The 24,938-nt window shown below is 48.9% G+C and overlaps 1 pseudogene; it reads right to left on the reverse strand.

The window, feature by feature from the left end:
• Positions 1–402: 402 nt before the first annotated feature.
• Positions 403–16,593, reverse strand: LOC141176275 (mitochondrial fission regulator 2-like; annotated as a pseudogene).
• Between the last annotated feature and the right edge of the window lie 8,345 nt (positions 16,594–24,938).

Genomic DNA, 24,938 nt, shown 5'->3' on the forward strand with positions numbered 1-24,938 from the left:
CGTAACTCAGAACGTCTTAAAAAAAAAAATTAATTCCTGCTGTTCCATTTGATTGGGCTAAACCTCTATGCCTTTATTGTCTCCGCCACCTCCCCCAATACATTCTACATTATTCTTAGTTGTTTTCCTTCATGTAGAATTAACCTACAAGGAAAGAAAGGGTTTATTTTCATTCCGATATTTCTGTCCCATTGACTTGCATTGGTTTCCGGTATCGGAATCGGCGATATCCGATACTTTTTCGGTATCGGTCCGATCCAATCCGATCCGATATTTCCCGATATCGGAAGGTATCGCTCAACACTAGCCAAGAATAAAGCTGCTGAAAGAAAAAGGAAGGATATAAATAACCTGCGCGTTACGCCAAGTGATTATGGCTTCATCAGGGGTATGAACATCAACTCAGACATGAACTTGCTTTCTTGTAATTTCCTTCTGTGTTCTTTTCCCAATAGGCTTAAGCAGGTGGCGCCCAAACTACAAGTGAAGAACATAGGAAAAGTTAGAACCAGATATACATTCATATATACACTGGGAAAATCGTGAAGGATCAGTCAACGATTCAATTAGTTAAAACACTTCTACCCAATAAGGGTATGTGCCCACGATGCAGAAATGAAGCAGAAAATTTCTGCAGCGTTTCTGCATCTCCCTTGCCAGAAAAAATGCATGCAGATTGTGCATTTGACTCGCCCCCTGGGCCGAGGGACACCCGGAACCGGGCTTCTGGGGGTTGTAGTCTCCGTGGCGGTGACCCGGGCCCGTGGCTCAGTGTGGTCAGGCCAATGGCGGTCTTTTGTGGGGGCTTTTATGGGATAATGTCCGACTACGCCACCCGTGGATTGCGGTCAGTGCGAACCGCCGCTGCAAGGCAGACCGCTGGGGCTGATGGTGTATGCAGCTGAGGTAGTGTGACTCCCGACGGGAAGAGTGAAGCCCCAGGGCAGTGTAGTAGACGGTGGGGGTTATGGTGCACGGGCGTCCCAGTACCAGTAGTGCTGCATACGGTGAGAAAGCACAGAGACAAGGCGTTGCAGTTCAAGCTTTTTACTCACAGTTCTCATCCAGTTCACTTGTGCACAGGTAGGACCGCCCGAGCCGTGCTGCTTCCACCAGGCAGGGGGCTCGGTCAACCCCCAGGTAATTCCAGAGTGTGGCACAGGACTCCCTTCTATCCTTTCGTCAGCCGTGCCCCACCAATGACACTACTTTTGTCCAGCTGCCTCTGATCTTCTCCTGGGAGGGCTGGGTACCCACTTCCCTGACCCTATGTGGTGTGCCTTTCTAGTAGGTGTAGTAAGGGGTCGCACCACTAAATGATTGCGACCACCGGTTCTTGGTTAAGGATTAGTCGCCTCCACCAACTTGGGATCCGGTACCCTGTTCTGCCAACCCGTCACCTGTAATCTCCTGGGTCCTTAGGGTTCCTTCTGCCTTCGTGTCTCTGGGCCTCTCTTGGTGTTCTGTTCCTTCTTACTTTCCTTTCTGTTCCTTTCTGTTTCTGTCCTTTCTTCTGGCTCTGGCCTTCACTCTAGGCCTGCCTCGTGGAGCTGGGCCCAGACTGAGCCACAGCTCCCTGTCAGCCCTCCTGGTTGAACTCCTTTTCTCTTCTCCTCCTGACTGAACTGATTCTACTCGACTAAGATGAAGACACCTTATATACCTACCTCTCTGTGTATGAGCCCAGGTGACTTCCAACCAATGGGCTCCTACCTATGCCCAGAAACCGTCCCCCCCTGCTCCTACATCACTGGGTGTGCTTCCCCCTCCCCACTCCAGCCAGGGACATGATTTGTCGTGCCTGCATTACTGTACTAATGGGAGCACCGTTGAGCTGTCCCTCGGAAATGGGGTGTGTGTGATGCATGCAGCTAACCGAGCCCCGATAGCATCACTTGGAAAGTGCTTGACAACTAGGTCACACTATATAAATCCATGCAAACAGCATGGATTTATATAGTGTGACTGTAAAAAATAAAGCTATACTTACCGATCCCCTGCCGCATGTGCTGCCGCGTGTGTTGTCGCGGTCCTTCCGGGTTGCCGGCATATCGCGAGACAGTCTGCGGTCACATGATCGCGACGTCATCTCAGGTCCTGGAAGATAAGCGCTGCCGGCCGGCCCGCGAGAAGGTAAATATAAACTTTATTTATTATTTTATTCTTTTTTTCACAGGTACAATGGTACCCAGGTCTGGATGAGAGTCTTCTCTCCTCCAGAACTGGGTACCATCCGCACATAGAAACGCATATAATCCACATGTACAAACGTATAGACACGGATTATATGCGTCTCAATGCAAGTCAATGGCGGCAATTCCGCTGCGCTTCCGCAAAATTAATGAACATGCTGCGGATTTTTGAGCGCCGCAGAAACGCTGCGGAATAATCCGCAGCATGTGCATTGACATTGCGGAATGCCATTGAGGACCATGTGGTGCAGATTACCAAGCGTTTTTAATGAGTTTCCACTGCGGAAATTCCGCAGTGGAAACGCATGAAAAACGCATCGTGGGCACGCAGCCGAAAGGTCTAGATTTTAGAGTATGTGGGTTGCCTTAAAAGGGTTATATAGCATCTATAAGAACTATGTTTTTTTTACTATGTAGTATCAACAGTGTAAAAAATTGGTTTCGATGACGAATGCTTCAGCAAAGGCACATGCTTGACAGCTGCTCCATTCATTCCCTAGGTAGCTGCTCGGCTTTTTCCGGTAGACTCCCAGCGGTCATGCATCTGACCTGCGGCACATATTTTGTAACAGGGATAAAAGTTCTCCATTGGGGATAAAAATTCCCCGTTCTGCCAATTGGTGCATGTTGCATCTTTGTGGACTTAAAGATATATTTTGTGCATTTTGGTTTCATTAAATATATTGCACCATTTGGCTTTTACAGACTATTTGTTTCCCTGCACATTCAACTTTGATGTGGTCAGTGGTCTTAAACCAGCTGAGATGAGGTCAGAAAAAGACATAAAAAAAGGTACTCTCCTTCTCTTGTTATAACAGTTCTCTCCTATTGAACTGTTATAATAAGCTCACTGATGGATTCTTAGACAGTGCAAGATAGAGACTACAAAAGGCAAACGGTGCAAAATTTTTAATCAAATCCAATTCCAAAAAATTATTTTTAGCTAAAAATGCATGCATTTAAGTATTTAAAAAAATTGTCTTTATTGATGGACAACCCCTATAGAGCAATTAGGGTCTATATCTGTAGCTAGTGCCGAAAACATTAGGAACCATATTTCAAATAAATGGGGTTGTCCGTGCTTTTATACTTTCTTATCACTGGTCAGTAATAGACCATGTTATACAGTCAAGGACCATGTTATACAGTTGACTTAGTCTTATGGCCACGTCACACGATAGATAATTGCTGCCAAGTATATAATGTTAAAAGGGGTTATCTAGGACTATTACATTTTTTTAACTATTGACCTAAGAACTAACAGGTAGGTAGTTGCTAACTACCAGTCTGTTGTGCCCTGCACCGATCTCTGCTGACACAGAGCGGTCACAGCAATTCAGCGGCTTCTGCTAATATCATGTCTACAGAGCAGCGGCTTCTCTTCTGCTCTGGTCTCTTGATGGATCGTGACTGCTGACGTCATGCTGATTGGCAGCCGACTCACAAGTTGCCTAACGTCGGTAGCCACGCCCCATCAACAGAGCAGCCTGAAAGAAGAAGAGCTGCTCTGTTGACTTGGAGCAGCTGAATCGCCGGCGACAGTGGTCGGTGACCTCTCCGAGCCGGCACCGGATACAACAGGCAGATAGTTGCCACTGTTAGTAACAACCTGCCTGTTAGTTTTTAGGCTTATAGTAAAAAGATAAAATAGTCCTGGATAAACCGTTTAAAGATCCAGCAACAAACCTTCCATTCACGATCTTTCATAAGCCTGATTTTTGGTTGGTCAGTCATGTAAGATTTACAAACAGTACCATTGGGGCTTCAGGACTGGAGAACGGAGACTCCTCATGAGATCTATTTTCTTTATTGACAGCGTCATCACCATTTCTGTGCGCAAACTTCTGCTTCAAGGCTTTGGCTATAATGGCTGCAGGGTCTGTGGGATCATTAAGTGAACATCTCTTCTTGTCTTTCCTGGTTTAGGGTTTCCCACCAGGGGATCTAAAGCGAAAAATCGGTGAAAATAAACATCACTGCCATTCTGTAATTGACAGGCTATAACTTAGCTCTTCATACAAACTACTTTTCATTCATTGCTGCTATGTCTAATAAGATTTTTTTTACAGACTTTTTCTAAAAAAATGAATCAATCACCTGCTATCCATTTTCTGAAAAGACTTGTCTAAGATCCTATTAGTGGGGCTAATACAGCATATTTATAATTAGGGACAGACTACTCTGAAATGTTAAACCTAATATAATTATTGAAATCATGTTTGCATAAGTTAATTTTAACTTTGCAAGTTATCACCTATCTGTGAAGCCCAGCTGTGCTTGGTATCACAGACCCAGGAGGGTGTATTGAAGGATTCCTCCACAAGAGGCCCCCATAACCATTCACACATCTCCACCTTCCACCTCAGACCACCAGAGGGAGCTCCTTAGGGAGATATATAAGGGAAGGTGGAGCCAGGCAGCAGTTAGTCTAGACTGGAGACGACAGAAAGCAAACCTGTTGTGAGAGTTCCTGCAGTGCAAAAGCCTGAGAGAGGTCAGTCTGCAGTGGAGCACATTCTAGACTCATGTGTAGCTCAGTGAGGTGAGCTTTAGGTGTGCCGGCGCCATAAGATCGGTGAAACGCGGCACGCTGCCGTTAGTGTGAGTAGCCTATTGAGGGTCCGAGTAGGCCGAAGGCGAAGAGTAGAGAGTTAGTTCATAGGGGGCAGAGGAGCTTAACTAGCTCACCCCGAAGAAGAAGTAGTTACCGGACACCGGGTCCGAAGCTTGCCAGGATCTCCACGACCCAGTAAGATAAACTGGAATCCCTGGAGAACTACAGGTCCCAGGATCGCTAAAGTGCTGATACGTACCAGAGCCAGGAGACACATAGGCCCCGTAGGTTGGGAGCGTGCACTCCAAGAGAAGGCCCTACCACAAGGTCAGCCAGCGCAGGACAGAGACAAAGTTAGGCCTAGCTCCAGGCAGGTCAGAAACTTACTACGCAGAAGCCAGAACCAGGAGGCCCTAAACCTGCTCATTGGGGAGGATCCGGACATACACCCTTCACCCTACAGTGCTCCGGGCAGTGCCTGAAATTCCACCAGTAAAAGGTACTGAAGTGACTATTGTGTCCGTCCCTGTTCTTGATCTGGCCCGGCGGAGTCTCTTTGTCCTGCATCCCCGTTCCTATACTGCCCTGAGGCCCAGCTCTACCTGTGGGGAGCTATACCATCAAGCTGCCTTATCACCAGCCTCAGTGGACTGCGCAGCGCTGGTGATCCTCACCAGAAGCCACAGGTGGCGTCACGAACTCTTTCTTTTACAAGACCAACCCTTTTAAAAGAGAGGCTCAGAGTACGGGCCCGGGAGCCGACCACCGCGACATCCCTAAAGGCCCGGGTACCGAGTCATCCCCATTCCCCTGGGCTAGTCATCTCTTTCCTGGCGTCACAAACAGGATCACGTGCCCACTGCAATGACACCGTGTTTTGCCCGTTGCCACCGGGTACTGTGCGCCTTTATTTTGAACTGTGTACGAAAAGTTGTGGTGAAGATAGCCGCCATTGTTGGGCCGTTGAGCGAGAAGAAGGGCGTAACCGCGGGAAAATAAGGGGCGTACCTGCAAAAGAGCACGAAGTCCCGGACACACCCCACGCCTTGATGTCAAATCAGGAAGCGCCAGGTCCTGTACGGAGCGTCGCTGAACGCTCTGACGTAGGATGCAAGCGACGCAAGGTCCTGAAGACAACCGTCACCTGCGGAGCTGCAGCCTACCGGAAGAAAAACCAGAAGGTAGGCCACGGTTAACTAGGGGGGCGCTAAGATGTCCGTCGAACAGCAGAACGCCGACCTACCGGTCAACGTCCCCGATAATGGGCAGGCCGAAGCCGCCGCTCCACCAGCAGCGCCTGTAACACCTGTTATTCCTATGACTTTACCGTACATTCCTGGAGAAAAGTGGCTCCGCCAGTACAACGGCAAACCAGATACCCTGTCTGGATTTAAGCGGAAGATATGTGGTATTTTGGACATGTACTCTATGACCGGCAAACAAAGAGCTGCCGTTGTATTAGGACAGCTGACCGGTGCTGCGGAGCGGGAAGTGGAAACATGGTCGGCCGCAGACCGGGGATAGTGTCCGCAATATTCCAAAAACTACATACTGTCTTTGAGGACCTTACTGAGGCGGACCTCCGGATGAGGTTCTACAGCTGCTCCCAACAACCAGAGGACTATGTTCGTGACTACGCCTGGCATCTTCAAGGGGCCCTGCGGGCTCTGAACCAGGTTAGTCCGACCAGCTTTGAGAATGAGAACAAAATGCTGAAGGAACAGTTTGTCCGGGGACTGAAGTCTCCAGAGGAGAGCAGGACTGTGCGTTGGTGGTCCCTGGATCATCCAGATGCCACCTTTGACAATCTAAAGGACATGGCTATAAAAGGACTACAGCCCCTGGAGACAAATGCCATCCAATGTTACCAGGGTGGGGCAACCCCAGAGCCTGCAACGCCCACCTTTTCTCCAGTGACTGCTGAAGCTAAGGTTCCAACAACGTCCCCTAAAGACCTGGACAGTCTGCGCTCAGAGGTGCGTCAGTTGAGTAAAACCCTGACCACCGTGCTGAGTGCCCTGCAGCTGCGGACGGAGCCTGAGGGAGGAGGGAAGATCCTGCTAGCTGATAGCCCTGAGGATGTCCCCTGGATGCGGAGGAGGAGGAGGCCAACACCACCCTCGCCGAGGACCAGTGACCAACGCCGTCCACCAAGGGAACCGATCTGTTACCGATGCCATAAGACCGGACACATCGCCCTGAATTGTCCCTTAAACGAGAAAACCCTGGGTCCGAAGGCCGCCACCCAGGAGTAGACTCACCAGGTCCATCAGACTGGTACAACAGGTTCGTCGGAGGAAGACCTTTCCTGTCCATTGTATTGGACGGGATCCCGATGCATGCCCTGCTGGACACAGGATCTCAGGTAACCATCATACCTGAAGTCCTCTACAAGAGGTACTGGTCCATGGACGATCTGCGTCCGCCAGCTCCAAATTTGTCTGTATATGCATCAAATGGACTCCCCCTTAACCTACTCGGGGTTAAGAATGTGACTGTAAGGTGGGGAGAGTGGAGCTGAAGGACCAGGGACTTATTGTAGTGGAGACTAACCCTGATGACAGCAACCCATATATGGTACTAGGCACTAATGTTGTTGGTAACTGTTTGGGAGAGGTTGTGTTCTTGCTCCAAGAGATCGCTGACACTGCCAGACCGAGACAGAGGAGGGCGCTGCAGAGAGAGATCCGCGTCTTGATGTATCAACAGCAAGTACAATTAACAGATGGTGAAATCGGTAACGTGAGGGTAACAGACCCTATACCCATTGTTGTTCCCCCAATGAGTGAAATGCTCATCTGGTGTAGAGCTGCCATAGGTCTTAGAGGACAGAGCTACCAGGCGGTAGTAGAACCCCCTTGCTCTGAGCACAGACCCACGCTCTTAACCGCCAGGGGGGTGGTAGATGTACGTAATGGGAGGGTGCCTGTCCGTCTTCTTAACCTAGGGGAAGATGAGGTCAAACTGCCACGTTATGCCACTGTTGCTAAACTACATGCTGTCAACAACAACTGTATCCATGTGGCGGAGTCCTTAACTTCACCAGAAGAAGTGGAAGATAATGACCCTGCAACCCAGGTGGAGGATTGGTGTCAACAGCTCCATGTTGGGACAGACACCACTCCTGCCCATCAAAAACAGGGTGTACACCGGGTGGTTCAAGAATACTCGCAGGTGTTCAGTAAACATCCACTTGACTTTGGGAGGGTTAAGGGGGTTCAACATCATATCTCCACAGGCAACCATTCCCCAATTAAAGAACGTTATAGGCCTATACCCCCAGCTCACTACCAGAAGGCAAAAGAAATGCTGCATGACATGAGGAAGGCGGGAGTAATTAGGGATAGTTGTAGTCCCTGGGCGGCTCCCCTAGTGCTGCTTAGGAAAAAGGATGGGAGCATGAGAATGTGTGTAGATTACCGTCAAGTAAATCGCATTACACATAAAGATGCATACCCTTTACCACGCATAGAAGAGTCCCTAGCTGCCTTAAAGTCTGCAAATTACTTTTCTACCCTTGACCTCACTAGTGGTTACTGGCAGGTCGCTGTGGCTGAGGAGAATCGGGAGAAGACGGCCTTCACCACCCCGATGGGACTCTGTGAGTTCAACAGCATGCCGTTTTGACTCTAAAATGCCCCCGGAATGTTCCAGAGACTGATGGAGTGCTGCCTGGGACACCGCATCTTCGAGACTGTGTTACTTTACCTGGATGACGTAATTGTGTACTCCAGAACGTACGAGGACCACCTGAAACACCTGGCAGAGGTATTTGAGTCACTGTCCCGGTACGGGATGAAGTTGAAGCCCTCAAAGTGCCACCTGCTCAAGAGAAAGGTACAGTACCTGGGGCACATTGTCAGTCCGGAAGGGGTAGCACCAGACCCGGAGAAAGTTACTGCCATCCAGAAGTGGCCGGAGCCGAAGAACCTCAAGGAGGTGCGTCAGTTCTTGGGACTAGTCGGATACTACCGGAGGTTTGTAAAGGACTACACTAAGAAGGCAGCTCCTCTGCAAGACCTCCTGGTAGGGCAGTCCCCCAAAAGCAAAAACCCTCCATTCCACTGGGGTAAAGAACAGGCTGAATCATTTCAAGAGATGAAGGAGATCCTGACAGGTGATGAGATCCTAGCCTACCCTGACTACAGCCAAACATTCCTGCTGTATACAGATGCCAGCAATGAAGGCCTGGGCACTGTCTTAAGTCAGAAGCAGAATGGCCAGGAGAAAGTCATCGCGTATGCAAGCAGGAAGCTCCGCCCGACCGAGAGGAACCCAGAGAACTATAGCAGCTTCAAGTTGGAGTTCCTGGCCTTGGTCTGGGCCATCACAGAAAAGTTCAAGCACTACCTAGCCTCCAGCAAGTTTACTGCCTACACTGACAATACCCCCTTAACTCATCTTCAAACAGCCAAGCTGGGAGCCATGGAATAGCGATGGATGGCTCGGCTGTCAAACTACCAATTCACCATAAAGTACCGGGCGGGCCGCAAGAACGCCAACGCCGATGCCCTGTCCAGGATGCCTCACCAGTCAGACACAGAAGAAGAAGTGGATGACCTGGAAGAGGTTGAACTACCTGCCTTCCACCGGAATGGGATGGCCCACGAGCTACGAGCCTCCAGGAAGCAACGCGGTAAGACGTTAAACCCCTTGCCTCACCACAGCTGGAAAGAGACCCAGGACAGCGACCCGGTTGTCAGCCGTATCAAGGAGCTGATAACCCAAGAAGGTTCCTCCCTGGAGAAGGATGCGGCTCTCCAAGCAAAGCAGCTGTGGAATGAGAGAAGCCGGCTGTTTATCTACCGTGAGAAGTTGTGCCGGAGGTACGTCAATCCCAAAACCCTCGAGATGGTGTGGCAGATAGTGGTCCCCAAGACGGACATCCAGATGGTTTTGGAGGCCTACCACGATCAGGCGGGGCACTTTGGCTAGAAAAAGCTAGAGACCCTGTTGAAGTGTCGATTCTACTGGGTGGGGATGCGCAGCTTCATTGAGAGGTGGTGCAGAGACTGTGGACCCTGTAGCCTCAGAAGAAAAGACTACAGCAGCCAGAAGGCACCCCTGCAACCCATCAAGACGACTCGCCCTCTGGAGATCGTGGCCCTGGACCATGTCAAGTTGTCACCCAGTCAGTCAGGATACTCCTATGCCCTGACCATGGTGGATCACTACTCCAGGGTCCTGGTGGTCTCCCCTATCAAAGACCTGACAGCAGAGACAGCAGCTAAGACGTTCCAGGCGTACTTCTGCAGGTCCCATGGATAGCCTGGACAGGTACTGACTGACCAAGGCACGGCCTTTGAGGCTGAATTGTTCAAAGAGTTCTGCCATCTGTACGGGTATAAAAAGATCAGGACTACACCGTACCACCCCCAAACTAACGGTCTCTGTGAAAAGATGAATAACATCATCATCGATCTACTGAAGACCATACCACTAGAAGAGAGAAGCCAGTGGCCAGACCTACTACCTGACCTAGTGGATCTGTATAATCACATACCAGTAAGTTCCACCAATTGCACTCCGGCATATCTCATGCGTGCAAGACCAGGGAAGTTGCCCATGGACCTGAAGCTTGGTGTGGTAGAACCTGAAGCTGATGTGACCACTGAGGACTGGGACACGACCAGACAGGAGCAGTACAGGAGAGTCCAAGCCTGTGTCGAAGACAGTCTCACTCGGGTGAGGGATAAACAAGAGGCACAATACAACAGAAGTGCACCAGCAGAACCCTTCACACCAGGAGAAGTGGTATTGAAAAGGAAGCGGAGGAAACACAAGCTTGATGACCAGTGGGAGAGAGAACCCTACACTGTGTTGAATTCAAGGTTTGACAACAGGAAGACGTGTTTGATCAGCAAAGATGGAGGAAGAACAACTGCGACAATATCTAGGGACCACCTGAAGTTGTGTCCACATCTACTAAAGACTCAGGAAGAAGTGTCTTTCACAACCCAGGAAGAACCTAAAGAAACAGTGATACACACTGACCTTGGAGACTTCCCAGCGGATTGGCCTCAAATAGGAGGTGCAGTAATCATTCCAGTACTCCAATTCTATGAACAGCCAGAAAACCCTCCACAGCAAGTTGAACCTGTAAGTGCTGCAGAAGAGCCAGCTCAAGAAGTATCCCCGGATGAAGGATCCCCGGCAGGAGCGGAGCAAGAGGGCCCAGCCAATGGTAGACTTGCCAGTCCAAGAGAGAGGTTAAGGCAATTTTACAACATGGTTACATGTAAAACTGGTAGGGTAACTGAGGATACAGATACTGACACTCCACTAACCACAGCACTATGCAGATCAGTACGCAGCACAAGAGGTAAACCTCCTGCTAGGTACACTGAGTAAAGTAGCAAAATTTCAGAGAATGTAGATAGTTACCCCTGGGGTATTGAGTATTAAATTGTAATGTATTGCATAACTGTTTGTTTTCATGCATGCTTATCAATTTGTGCTTTTTCCTATTAATTCTTTATTTGCATAATGAACTGCATGGCTGAGGACTGTGTGCAGCCCAAAAACTCTTATTGTATATAATTGCGCTCCCTGGAGTGCCCCTTTCAGGTGACCTCAGAAGGAAAACCTATCTGGAGTGGCTCTTTTGGAGGTGCAACTCGGATCTTCATGCCCTGCAGCCACCCCAGGGCCTGCGTAGAGGGTTTAGGACAGGTCCCTCAAAACTACCAAAGCACTCTACCTTGTGAGATGGACATCCTGTATGGGAACCTCACCATAGGAGACTTGGATTCTGAGGACACTCTGTATTTGTATTGTTTCTGCAACGTTTAAGATCCGTGCCTCCCATAAAGGGAAGAGTGTTCTAGTATTGCTTATGTTTCCTATTGTTACTGTTGTTATAAAATGTACTTCAGCCCGGGAGTGCTGAGTTTAACTAGGGGGGGGAATGTGAAGCCCAGCTGTGCTTGGTATCACAGACCCAGGAGGGTGTACTGAAGGATTCCTCCACAAGAGGCCCCCATAACCATTCACACATCTCCAACTTCCACCTCAGACCACCAGAGGGAGCTCCTTAGGGAGATATATAAGGGAAGGTGGAGCCAGGCAGCAGTTAGTCTAGACTGGAGACAACAGAAAGCAAACCTGTTGTGAGAGTTCCTGCAGTGCAAAAGCCTGAAAGAGGTCAGTCTGCAGTGGAGCACGTTCTAGACTCACGTGTAGCTCAGTGAGGTGAGCTGTAGGTGTGTCGGCGCCATAAGATCGGTGAAACACGGCACGCTGCCGTTAGTGTGAGTAGCCTATTGAGGGTCCGAGTAGGCCGAAGGCGAAGAGTAGAGAGTTAGTTCATAGGGGGCAAAGGAGCTTAACTAGCTCACCCCGAAGAAGAAGTAGTTACTGGACCCCGGGTCCGAAGCTTGCCGGGATCTCCACGACCCAGTAAGATAAACTGGAATCCCTGGAGAACTACAGGTCCCAGGATCGCTAAAGTGCTGATACGTACCAGAGCCAGGAGACACATAGGCCCCGTAGGTCGTGAGCGTGCTCTCCAAGAGAAGGCCCTACCACAAGGTCAGCCAGCGCAGGACAGAGGCAAAGTTAGGCCTAGCTCCAGGCAGGTCAGAAACTTACTACGCAGAAGCCAGAACCAGGAGGCCCAAAACCTGCTCATTGGGGAGGATCCGGACATACAACCTTCACCCTACAGTGCTCCTGGGAGTGCCTGAAATTCCACCAGTAAAAGGTACTGAAGTGACTATTGTGTCCATCCCTGTTCTTGATCTGGCCCGGCGGAGTCTCTTTGTCCTGCATCCCCGTTCCTATACTGCCCTGAGGCCCAGCTCTACCTGTGGGGAGCTATACCATCATGCTGCCTTATCACCTGCCTCAGTGGACTGCGCAGCACTGGTGATCCTCACCAGAAGCCACAGGTGGCGTCACAAACTCTTTCTTTTACAACACCAACCCTTTTAAAAGAGAGGCCCAGAGTACGGGCCCGGGAGCCGACCACCGTGACATCCCTAAAGGCCAGGCTAAAGGCCCGGGTACCGAGTCATCCCCATTCCCCTGGGCTAGTCATATCCACAGGATAAGCCTGCTGATCGCAGGAGGTCCGCATGGAAGACCCCCACCATGAATGGGGCTTGGAAGAGGCACATTATATTTGAGCCTTCTCAAGCATTCACGCCACTGCTACATTCATTATATGTGGGACTTCCAGAGAAGGGTACAGCATTGTTAACCCCATTCATGACCTTGCAATTTTCTGTTTTTGCCCTTTCATTTTTTTCTACTCTTATTCCCAGAGCCAAGTTTTTTATTTTTTGTCAATATACAGTACAGACCAAAAGATTGACACACCTTCTCATTTAAAGATTTTTCTGTTTTTTCATGACTATGAAAATTGTACATTCACACTGAAGGCATCAAAACTATGAATTAACACATGTGAAATTATATACCTAACAAAAAAGTGTGAACCAACTGAAAATATGTCTTATATTCTAGGTTCTTCAAAGTAGCCACCTTTTGCTTTGATGACTGCTCTGCAAACTCTTGGCATTCTCTTGATGAGCTTCAAGAGGTAGTCACCGTCAATGGTTTTCACTTCACAGGTGTGCCCTGTCAGGTTTAATCAGTGGGATTTCTTGCCTTATAAATGGGGTTGGGACCATCAGTTGTGTTGTGAAGAAGTCTGGTGGATACATAGCTGATAGTCCTACTGAATAGACTGTTAGAATTTTTATTATGGCAAGAAAAAAGCAGCTAAGTAAAGAAAAACGAGTGGCCATCATTACTTTAAGAAATGAAGGTCAGTCAGTCCGAAAAATTGGGCAAACTTTGAAAGTGTCCCCAAGTGCAGTTGCAAAAACCATCAATCGCTACAAAGAAACTGGCTCGCATGAGGACTTCCCCAGGAAAGGAAGACCAAGAGTCACCTATGCTTCTGAGGATAAGTTTATCCGAGTCACCAGCCTCAGAAATCACAGGTTAACAGCAGCTCAGATTAGAGACCCGGTCAATGCCACACAGAGTTCTAGCAGCAGACACTTCTCTTCAACAACTGTTAAGAGGAGACTTTGGGCAGCAGGCCTTCATGGTAAAATAGCTGCTAGGAAATCACTGCTAAGGACAGGCAACAAGCAGAAGAGACTTGTTTGGGCTAAAGAACACAAGGAATGGACATTAGACCAGTGGAAATCTGAGCTTTGGTCTGATGAGTCCAAATTTGAGATCTTTGGTTCCAACCACCGTGTTTTTGTGCGACGCAGAAAAGGTGAAAGAATGGACTCTACATGCCTGGTTCCCACCGTGAAGCATGGATGAGGAGGTGTGATGGTGTGGGGGTGCTTTGCTGGTGACACTGTTGGGGATTTATTCAAAATTGAAGGCATACTGAACAAGCATGGCTATCACAGCATCTTACAGCGGCATGCTATTCCATCTGGTTTGCGTTTAGTTGGACCATCATTTATTTTTCAACATGACGATGAACCCAAACACACCTCCAGGCTGTGTAAGGGCTATTTGACCAAGAAGGAGAGTGATGGGGTGCTACACCAGATGACCTGGCCTCCACAGTCACCAGACTTGAACCCAATCAAGATGGTTTGGGGTGAGCTGGACCGCAGAGTGAAGGCAAAAGGGCCAACAAGTGCTAATCATCTCTGGGAATTCCTTCAAGATTGTTGGAAGACCATTTCCGGTGACTACCTCTTGAAGCTCATCAAGAGAATGCCAAGAGTGTGCAAAGCAGTTATCAAAGCAAAAGGTGGCTACTTTGAAAAACCTAGAATATAAGACATATTTTCAGTTGTTTCACACTTTTTTGTTAAGTATATAATTCCACATGTGTTAATTCATAGTTTTGATGTCTTCAGTGTGAATGTACAATTTTCATAGTCATGAAAATACAGAAAAATCTTTAAATGAGAAGGTGTGTCCAAACTTTTGGTCTGTACGGTACCTTTTTTTTTTGCGGGACAAGTTGTTCTTTTGATTGACACCATTTATTTTACCATATCGTGTACTGGAAAACGGGAAAAAAATTCCAAGTGCGGTGAAATTGCAAAAAAGTGCATTTCCACAATTGTAATTTTTTTATTTTATTTACCATGTTCACTAAATGCTAAAGCTGACCAGCCATTATGATTCCCAGGTCAGTACGAGTTCATAGATACCAAACATGTATTGGTTCTTTTATATGTGAGTGGTGAAAAAAAAAATCAGAAGTTTGTAAAAAAAAAAAATTAAAAAAAATCGCTTATGTCGCCATTTTCCGAGACCCGTAGCATCTCCATTTTTCGGGATCTAGGGCCAGGTTAGGGCTTATTTTTTGCGCCCTCAGCGGACGTTTTTATTTATATAATTTTGAGGTAGATACAATGTTTTGATCGCCTGTTATGTTTGCGGAGGCAAAAAAAGAAAAACATAATTCTGGAGTTTAGATTTTTTTTGTCGTTACGCCGTTTACCGATCTGATTAATTTACTTTATATTTTGATAGATCGGAGATTTCTGAATACAGCGATACCAAATATGCGTATATTTTTTTAATGGTTTTATTTTCAATAGGGCAAAAGGGCGTGATTTAAACCTTTATGTTTTTTAAAACTTTTTTTACTTTTTACTGGCAGCAATAGTCCTCTTAGGAGACTTGAAGCTGCAATCATCTGATTACCTGTGCTACACATAGCAGGGCTTCAGCACTGCTATGTATAGCAGAAATCACAATCTCCTATGAATGCCGGCCACAGGGGATCTACAATGACAGCCAGGGGTCTTCTGCAGACCCCCGGCTGTCATGACAACACATTGGCACCCCGCAATCACATGACAGGGACGCCTATGGGTGTGTCTTGTGACGAGCTTCTGGCAGGTGTGTATTAAATGCCACTGCTAGTGATTGACAGCGGTATTTAACTGGTTAACAGCTGCGGGTGGATCTCGGATCCGCCTGCGGCTGTTAAAGGCACATGACAGCTCATGAGATCAGCAGTCATGTGCAGGGAAAGATGCAGGCTCAGTGACAGATTTTTTTTTTTTTTACAGTTTTCTCCTTCATTCTATTTCACGCATGTCTGTAATAAAAAATATATATTTAAAGAAAATCTATAAAATGACCTTTCGACCGCCCGAAGCTTGATGGAATTCATGCCTTTTAACACATCCATCATACTGGGGAGCTGATCCACACTGCCTTTCTCTGAAGCCTCACTTTCCGTCGGGCTGCATTTGTGAGAAGCTTTACGTTCTCTTATAATATCAAGTGCAGATTTTAGTTGGGAAGATGGGACTGGGGGTGGTGGAGGAGGAGGAGGAGGAGGAGGAGGAGGGGGCAGCGGAGCTACTGGGGTTGTAAATTGCAAAAACTGTGCGGAAAGTGGTGGAGAAGCTGAAGATGGGGGTGAGAGGGCATTACCTGGGCAGCTAAATGAGCACATTGATTCTGTATCTGAGAAACAAAAACGAGATCAAATCATACCAAATACATAGCAAAAGCTTGACCTATTTAACCCATTAAGTGATTTATAAGGATTACAAAAACAATGGCTTACGAGACTGTGCGGCTTGTGACGGTTGTAGGGCAACAATGGCAGCAATCTGTACTCTCTGCTGCAGCAGCTCATCTTCCAAAGCTGAAAGGCATGATCGTCTGCAGGAAGGAGACTCTTTTCACACACTCTCTTGGCCAACATCATAGTCAGAAATCCTGAGTCTGAATTATTCGGGTCCATTGACTTGTTGGATGGAAGATCGTGTCTGATGTTACTAAAGGGAATCTGTCACCAGGTTTATGCTACCTCATCTGAGAGCAGCATGATGTGGGGGCCGAGACCCCGAATCCAGTGATGTTACTGGGCTCCTTGCTGTAGTTTTGATAAATCATTGTGACGCGCCCCCTGGGCCATGTTGTGCTGCGTTGCGCATGCGGGGGATACCCGGAGCCGGATCTGACAGGGGTAGTAGTCCTCGTGGCGGTGACCCGGTCCGTGCCCAGAGTGGTCAAACTAAGAGGCAGTGCGCGGCATTAAGATGTTATAGAGTTCGACTACGCCACCCGTTGATTGCAGCTATGAAGCCGCCGCTGCAGGGCAGACCGCTGAGGCCGGTGGTGTGGTTGTGCAGCGTGGATGGTATAACCCCCAACGGGAGAGGTATAGCCTCAGGGCAGCTGGTGAAGCAGGGAATGATGATAGTGGTAGTGGTGTGACAAGGAAGCTCAGAGACGTGCATTGCAGTTTTCACAGCTTTACTCACAGTTGGTATTCAGATCACTTCGGCCAAGAGTGACCACCCGAGCCGTGCTGCGTCCACCAGGTGCGGGACTCGGCCAACTCCCAGGCAGTTCCAGAGCGTGGTCCTGAGCTCCCCTCTCTTCCTTCCTACTGGCCGTCCCCACCAGGGATCCACCTTTGTCCAGCTCCCTCGGGCCTTCTGGTGGTGAAACCTTTCCCGGCTTCCCTGACCCTATACGTGGTATGCCTTCCTGGTGGATATGGTGAGGGGTCGCGCCAAAACTTGTCCACGACCTCTGGTTCCTGGCTGAGGATAATTGGCCTCCACCAGTTTGGGATCCGGTACCCTGTTCTGCCAACCCTTCACCCGTTAACTCGTGGGATCTCAGGGTTCCCTCTTCTCTTGCATCTCTGGGCCTCTCCTGGTGTTTCTGTTCCTCCTTCTTCTCCTTTCTCTCTCTCTCTGCTTCAGGCCTCCTCTCCAGGCCTGGCTCTGGAGCTGGGCCCAGACTGAGCCACAGCTCCCTGTCAGCCCTCTCTGGCTGAGCTCCTCTCTGCACAGAGCAGACCAAAAAGACCTTGTCCTAAGATGGTGCCCACCTTATATACTCCCTCTGACACCTGAGCCCAGGTGACAAGCACCCAATGGGCTCCTACCTATGCCCAGAGTCCCTCCCCTATCTGCTCCTACACCACTAGGATGTTCCTCCCCCCTCCCCACTCCAGCCGGGGACAGAAGCTGTCGTACCTGCACATCTATCTGGTGGGAGTACCGTTGGTCTGTCCCCCGGAAATGGGGTGAGTGTGGTGCATGCAGCTAACTGAGCCCAGTTCCACACTCCATCCTTACCCGGGAGTGGAATACCACACCTCTGGATCGAGGTGCAATACCCCTGTAGCAGCCGAGTCCTCGGGGTGCTACAATTGTGTTATCTGCTGCAGCTCTGCTAGTCCTCTCAATGATCAGCTCCTGCTATGCAGTCCTTAATATTCATGAGCTCAGGCTAACCATGTCCCTCTCCACTGTCAGCGTTGTCTATGCACAGTGTAGACAGAAAGCTGTAAATCAGTGGTGCAGGCAGGGCTGTGGAGTCGGTAAGCCAAACCTCCGACTCCTCAATTTCCATGACACCGACTCCAACTCTGACTCCAACACCCTCATACATGGCTCATGTTTAAGAGATAAATTTACTGTAGCACAGATTCATCTCAGCTAAAAGTCTAGACCCTTAGATCAAGAATAGGACAGACATTTATAGGACATTTCATAACTTTCCCAAATCCTTATGAAATAATATTCTCCACAAACTGCATTGAACTACTACACCCAATTTGTTATATATTTTAGGAGTCGGAGTCGGTCCATTTTATCACGACTCCGACTCCACAGCTCTGGGTGCAGGTGGGGTTAGACTGAGCTCATACAATATGGGAGAAGACAATCAGAGCTCACCAGAAGTAAGAAGTATCTTGGTATATTTATTTGTCTTATTAGTCACACCAAACGAAGCAGCACAATAACAGGAAATGGTCGGCACCTGCATGCACCCACGCTCTCCTGTAACAGGTCAGCTGCTATTTTTTAGCCAACAAAAATACCAAGACCCTTATGGTGAGTGTCATCTTTCTTCTCCCATATTGTATTACTGGGCCATTTACTATTGTCACTGAGCATCATCTATGTAATTACCTGACAGAGGCCATAATGATAATTGATCAGTGTCATATATACTCAAGCCGTTACAGTAGTAGCCTAACCAGTGTCTACACATACTTACATATATATATTGTAAGGCAGTGCTAGTCATCACGCTGGGGGACCCTCGCTTCACCGGGTCAATTAAAGCACACATGCAACGTTTTCCAGTAACATGAAATCCAGCAGTTTATTACACTTCATAACTGCTTATCACACAGTCCATCTCAGTGGCTCACTGGCATGTTTACACACATAACATCCAAGAGCCTTTCAAGTGGCAGACAGGCCCACTTGGCTCCAGTTACAGCCTTCAGCCAAGTAACCATATCAATGTCCATATAACGCACCACTTTTACCTTTTGCCGGGTCTAGCGGATTCCATCAGATTTGTTCTGCCACAGCTGTGGCTTTAAGGCTTCCCAAGCCCTGATCTCAATACTATGGAAAATTTATGGGCAAAGCTGAAAAGGCAGGTGCAGGCAAAGCGACCTACAAACCTTGATCAGTTACACCAGTTTTGTCAGGAGCAGTGATGAGTGAGCATGCTCGCTACTGCTCGGTGCTCGCCCGAGCATCTCGGCAGTTTTGTCTGCTGTTGCTGTTAGATATTTCTAGAAATAGGCCCAGGTCTCAGGGGCCAGGAATAATTTTTTGGGGCATCTTAATCCTCATTATTTGCTTAAAAAGCAATCCAGAGAACACCGTTGTTCTGCGCCATTTGCGTGTTGGCACTGCAGAATACAGCCAGTTCCTTTCCATATTACAGCGCTAAAAATCCAGCTATTTAAAACTGTGGTTTGTCCGTCACACGGATCACATATAATTGTGCTGACAATACTGCCATTTCTGGCCTCCATTAAAATTTTGTTTCAGTGTGTCAGGGAAGAAATTGACAACAGTTTGCTGTTCAAAATAGTTAACTACATGCCAGGTATTTAAAACTGTGTTTTCTCCGTCACACGGATCACATATACGTTTTCAGACAATACTGCCATTTCTGGCCTCCATTAAAAATTTGTTTCAGTCTGTCAGTGAAGCAATTTACAACAGTTTGCTGTTAAAAATAGTTACCTACAGGCCAGGTATTTAAAACTGTGGTTTCTCCGTCACACGGATTACATAAAACTTCGCTCCAAATTCAGCCATTTGTAGTGAGTGTGGAAGTGTGGCGCCCCTGAGGGTTCAGTCGCCACAGCGGTACTGCACTTCACCCAGAGGTATGGCATCTCCTTCTCTCAGGTAAGGATGGAGTGCTGCCCGGGACCCTAACACCTGCACCCAACACTACACTACTCCAGACCATCTGGAAGGGCAATATGCACTGCTTTCTGCTGCCCCTGGCTGGAGTGGGGGGGGACCAAACTGATGGGGAACCATGTAGTGGGTGTGGGTGGAGGACGCAGATCAGGGGAGCACTTGAAGAAGAGGCATATATATATAGGGAAGCCATATTTTTAGAGAGTTGAACGAAGAGAGAGGGAGTGTGAGGACGTCGGGAGCGGAGGCTTTTCAGGAGCTCCACTCGGGAGGCAGGTCTGGCCTGTCATGGCCAAGACTGAGAGAGGAGTGGGAGCAAGAGAGAAAGGCTCCAGGAGCAAAAGGGGTCCCACTGGGTACGGTGAGTGCCGGACCGTCACCCGTATGCCCGAATCTGCCAGGCGGTAGAGGGATCAGGCCACAAGAAGGAAACCGGTCCCTGGGCTAGCCAAGTTACTTTAAGTCTCAGCTAGAAAACCGGAGGCTTCTGCACTTTCTAGGTGCAGTTGCCACATCCGCACCTAAGCCACCGAAAAGGGCATCAAGTAAGGTCCGGGAAGTTCAAGTTGCCAGAGGGATCCCAAGGTACCTGATCGGTACTTTGTGTGGCGGGGAACAGGGCAGGAGGGAGAGACCCAGCACGGGAAGTCGGCTAAGAAAGGAACATACAGAAAGGGGTCCCATTAAGTGCCCTTGAGATACTTGAGGGAGTGCTGGACCCCTGCCTGGTGAACGCAGCGCGACGTGGGAGGCTGTCACCTGTACAGGCAACCTGAGGAACTTGATAACTGTGAGTAAACTCGGACGACTGCACCCCACTGTCTCAATCAGTTATTGCTGCTATGTTATCGCTCCTGCACTACAACGCCCAGCATTACCATCTGCACCTACACTGCCGTGGAGCTGAGCTCTGCCTGTGGAGAGCCGCACCAACCCAGCTGCCCTAACATCTGCTCCAGAGGTCTGCAGCAGCGCTGGTACTCATTACCAGGAACCACAAGTGACGTCACGAGACCAAACTATTATTCATCCCTTCAAGCAACAACCCCCTTTTTAAAGAGTGACTCCAGTGTACGGGCCTGTGTGTCGACTGCCGTGACATCCCAAGAAGGTAAAGGCCCGGGTACCGAGTCCCCCATATCCCCCTGGGTGAGTCAGAAGATATTGTCCTACATTTAAAATGGACAAGGCACTTGGCAAGGGACAGGGAACTGGACATGATGGTGATGATGCATGCAGACGCTGAAGCCGAGGCCGTGGGCAAGCTGAAATTGTGCCACAACAAACACCCACATCTTCTCGCCTGACCTTCTCGTCCCAATTCTTAGGGGACCGCAGCACACCACTATTGAACCAAGAGCAGTGTCAAAAGGTTGTTTGTTGGATAGCGGATAATGCTTCCAGTCACTTTGCCACCACCACCACCACCCTGTCTTCCACACGGCCAACTCTCAGTAGCCGTGAGTCTGGACTGCATATTCCTCACCCTAATCCTCCTTCCTCCCACCATGCCGAGTGCCCAGAGACAACTGATCCCACACTTGGAGACTCCGAAGAGCTGTTCACTTTTCCATTTAAAGATTCGGGCCTCTCGCCCGGTCCACTTGAAGCAGGGCAAGAGGAGATCGGATGTAGCGATGCCCAAATGTTTGAGCAGCCATGGGGATGGTGGGAAAGTGTCACAAGAGGTGGATGATGATGAGACACAACTGACAGAAAGTTAAGAAGAAGACCAGGGTGCAGAAGTGGAACACGAGGTGGTGGATGATATAGTAACTGACCCTAGCTGGTAGGAGGACATGCAGAGTGAGGACAGCAGCACACAGGGGGAGGGAGGCAGAGCACCCCAACAGGCAGGAAGAAGCAGTGTGGTGGCCACAGACAGAAGGCAGGCAACCGTGCCCCGTAACACCAACACGAAGGAAGTTGCCAGTACAACTGTTAGGTCTTCCTGAGTCTGGTTGTTTTTTAAACACTCTGCCGATAACCCCAAAAAGGCCATTTGCACCACCTGCCAGGCCAGCATCAGCAGGGGTAGCAAAACTAGTAAGCCTATCTGCCTAACATATAATACATGGTCAGCAAATCCCTATAGTAGAAGTAAAACCAAAAAGATCTATTTTGGAGAGAGAAATTCGAATGTGAAAGAGAAAAGATTTTTTTCCCCCCTATACAGGTAATGATTTTAGTCTACTTATAAGTACTCTCCAAACAGACACACATGAGGGATTTAAATGATAAATATATACTGTACTTTATTGAAAAAATATTAATATCATAAAAATTACAATAGTGAAGGACAAAATGAGGGCAACAAGGGAAGGGGGGAGAAGACAGCTAGAGAGTAGTGGAGTAGGGTGGATAATGTAGCAAAGAGACTAACACCCCAAAATGTAAATATGCTGCCAATGGATGAAAATCCTAACACTGACCATATCTGGTGATAATGGTTACAAATCCTATGAGGGAAGCTGAGAAAATATCTAGCATAAGACTGATAGCCCTGTATATAAAATACATACAGGTAGATACCAGAGCGGTTACATGCAATCAAATGAGCAATAAATCATAATAGTTACGCTATGAAATGTACGTGTCAGTAAATCATGAATACAGGCATTAAGCTTCCATTACCTTGAGTCATGTCAATGGGATCCAAGGCAGCGTGGGAGAGAATGCTGGGGGTGTAAAGCAGCCTCGACGCGCGTTTTTCCCGGAAGTGGCTTCGTCAGGAGGCGTGGTTATCATGAGGAGAGGGGACACCTTATGTACCAGAATGTACCAATCGGAATTCGGTACGTTGTAATGTCCCGCCCCTGGCGATGACGCGGACGCCCGCGCGTCACACGCGGCCAGGAAGGGGCTGGAGTACCTCCCACATTACACAGCAACGCAGCCCGTCGGAGACGCCGCCGGGACGGAGGCATATGCACACAGAGACAGGTGTGTTAAGGTTCAGAGGGCGCATCAGAAAGCCTGAATGAGCAGGCAACAGGCTGTGGGAGGCTCAGCACCACGCAAACACACAGAGTGGCCACCTCACTGCGTCGCAAAGTGCTGGGCGTCCATCAGCGCTAAAGCAACAGTCATGAGCAGCCCTGAATGGAAGGGGGGGGCATATTAATATCTCTGTATAGGGGGGAAAAAAATCTTTTCTCCTTAACATTCAAATTTCTCTCTCCAAAATAGATCTTTTTGGTTTTGTAGCATAACTAGAAGCCTGACCATCACCAGCATGTTCAGGCACATGGCAGCAAAGCACCCCACTAAGTGAGCCGAACACCAGGGTCTAGAAACAGTGTCTGCGGGTGACACCACTGCTTCTTCCGCTGTTGTGCATGCACCCCAATCCCCTCTCCATGGCGCATGCCAAGATGCCTCCTGCCCTGCACCTGTCGTTGCACACTCTCAAGTAGCAGCATCAGGAAGCACGTCCACGTCCTTGTTCAAGCACAGCATTCAGTAGTCCATACCCCAGTGCTTGGAACGTAAGCGCAAATATGCAGCCAATGCCCCACAGGCCACACTAGTAAATTCCAACATTTCACGACTGCTTGCGCTTGAAATGTTGCCTTTTAGGCTCGTGGAGATGGAAGCATTCCGCAACCTGATGGCGGCAGCCATTCCTCGGTACTCGGTGCCCAATCGCCACTATTTCTCCCGGTGTGCTGTCCCCGCATTACACAAGCACGTGTCCCAAAACATTAGCCGTGCCTTCAACAACGCAGTTACTGGGAAAGTCCACCTAACCACAGACACGTGGACAAGTGCTTGTGGGCAGGGACGGTATATCTCGCTGATGGCACACTGGGTAAACATAGTGGAAGCCGGGACGCAGTCGGATCTTGGAATTTAACACGTCCTCCCGATGTCAAGGATCGCGGGCCCTAGATCAATCAGGGTTGCCCCAACAGTCTACAGCTCCTGCACCTCCTCCTCTTCAGCCTCCATCTCTGAAATGACTACATCAGTCACAAGCTGGAAGCACTGCAGCACTGCCTCGGCCAAGCGGCAACAGGCTGTGCCAAAGCTAATATGCGTAGGTGACAAACCCCACAATGCTGAAGAGTTGTGGACAGCTCTGAAAGAGCAGGCAGATCTGTGGCTCACACCACTGAACCTACAGCCAAGCATGGTCTTGTGACAATGGCCGGAACCTGATGGCGCTCTGAGGCGAGGCGAGCTCACACACGTACCATGCCTGGCCCATGTGCTTAATCTCGTGGTTCAGCGATTTCTCAAATCCTACCCGGAGCTGCCGGATCTGCTTGTCAAAATACGCCACCTGTGTGCCCATTTTAGAAAGTCAGCTACAGCTTCCGCTGCACTTGACGTGCTTCAGCAGCGTTTGCAGCTTCCGGCTCACAGACTGCTGTGTGATGTCCCCACGCATTGGAACTCAACACTGCAGATGTTGGGAAGGATTTGTGAGCAGAAGAGGGCAGATATTGAGTACCAGCATCAACAAGGCCATCGGTATTCAGTTCAGACTCCACACATAAGACCTCAGGAGTGGACATGGATGTCAGACATATGTACCATCCTCCAAAACTTTGAGGACTTCACCAAGATGGTGAGCGGCGATGACGCCATAATTAGTGTAACATACCTGGTGGTGGGCTTGCATGCTGCACCATCTCTCACTGTGCAAGATCGCAAACTCAATCTTCAGTCCAGTCTGCTAGCCTGGCTTCTATTCATGCTGTCTGTTTGTCTCTGTTCTGACTGCTTAGGGCGGCGGCCCGGTTACTTCCTGTTTCTTGTAGCTGCTGTGGGCACACCTCTAATGCGTCCTCAGCCTATTGCTGTCTGTCACTGGATATTTAAACCAGCTTCACCTGGAAGCTGGTGCCTGAGCAACTCTATCATTCAGTGTGCTCCTTGACTCTGAATGTGCCAGGTCCTGTTCTGTTTCTCTTGCCTGTCTGTCCGCCTTCCTGGAGACTGTATTTCCAGGCCTGTCTGAACACGCTCCTAGCCTGTTCGTCCCGCCTTCTAGGGGCCGCATACCTAGATCTGTTATCTGTGTTTTCTTGCCTG

This window comes from Phyllobates terribilis, unplaced genomic scaffold (genome assembly GCF_046119375.1).
Source record: "Phyllobates terribilis strain yellow unplaced genomic scaffold, ASM4611937v1 Scaffold_23__1_contigs__length_19252631, whole genome shotgun sequence".
NCBI classification, from domain to species: domain Eukaryota; kingdom Metazoa; phylum Chordata; class Amphibia; order Anura; family Dendrobatidae; genus Phyllobates; species Phyllobates terribilis.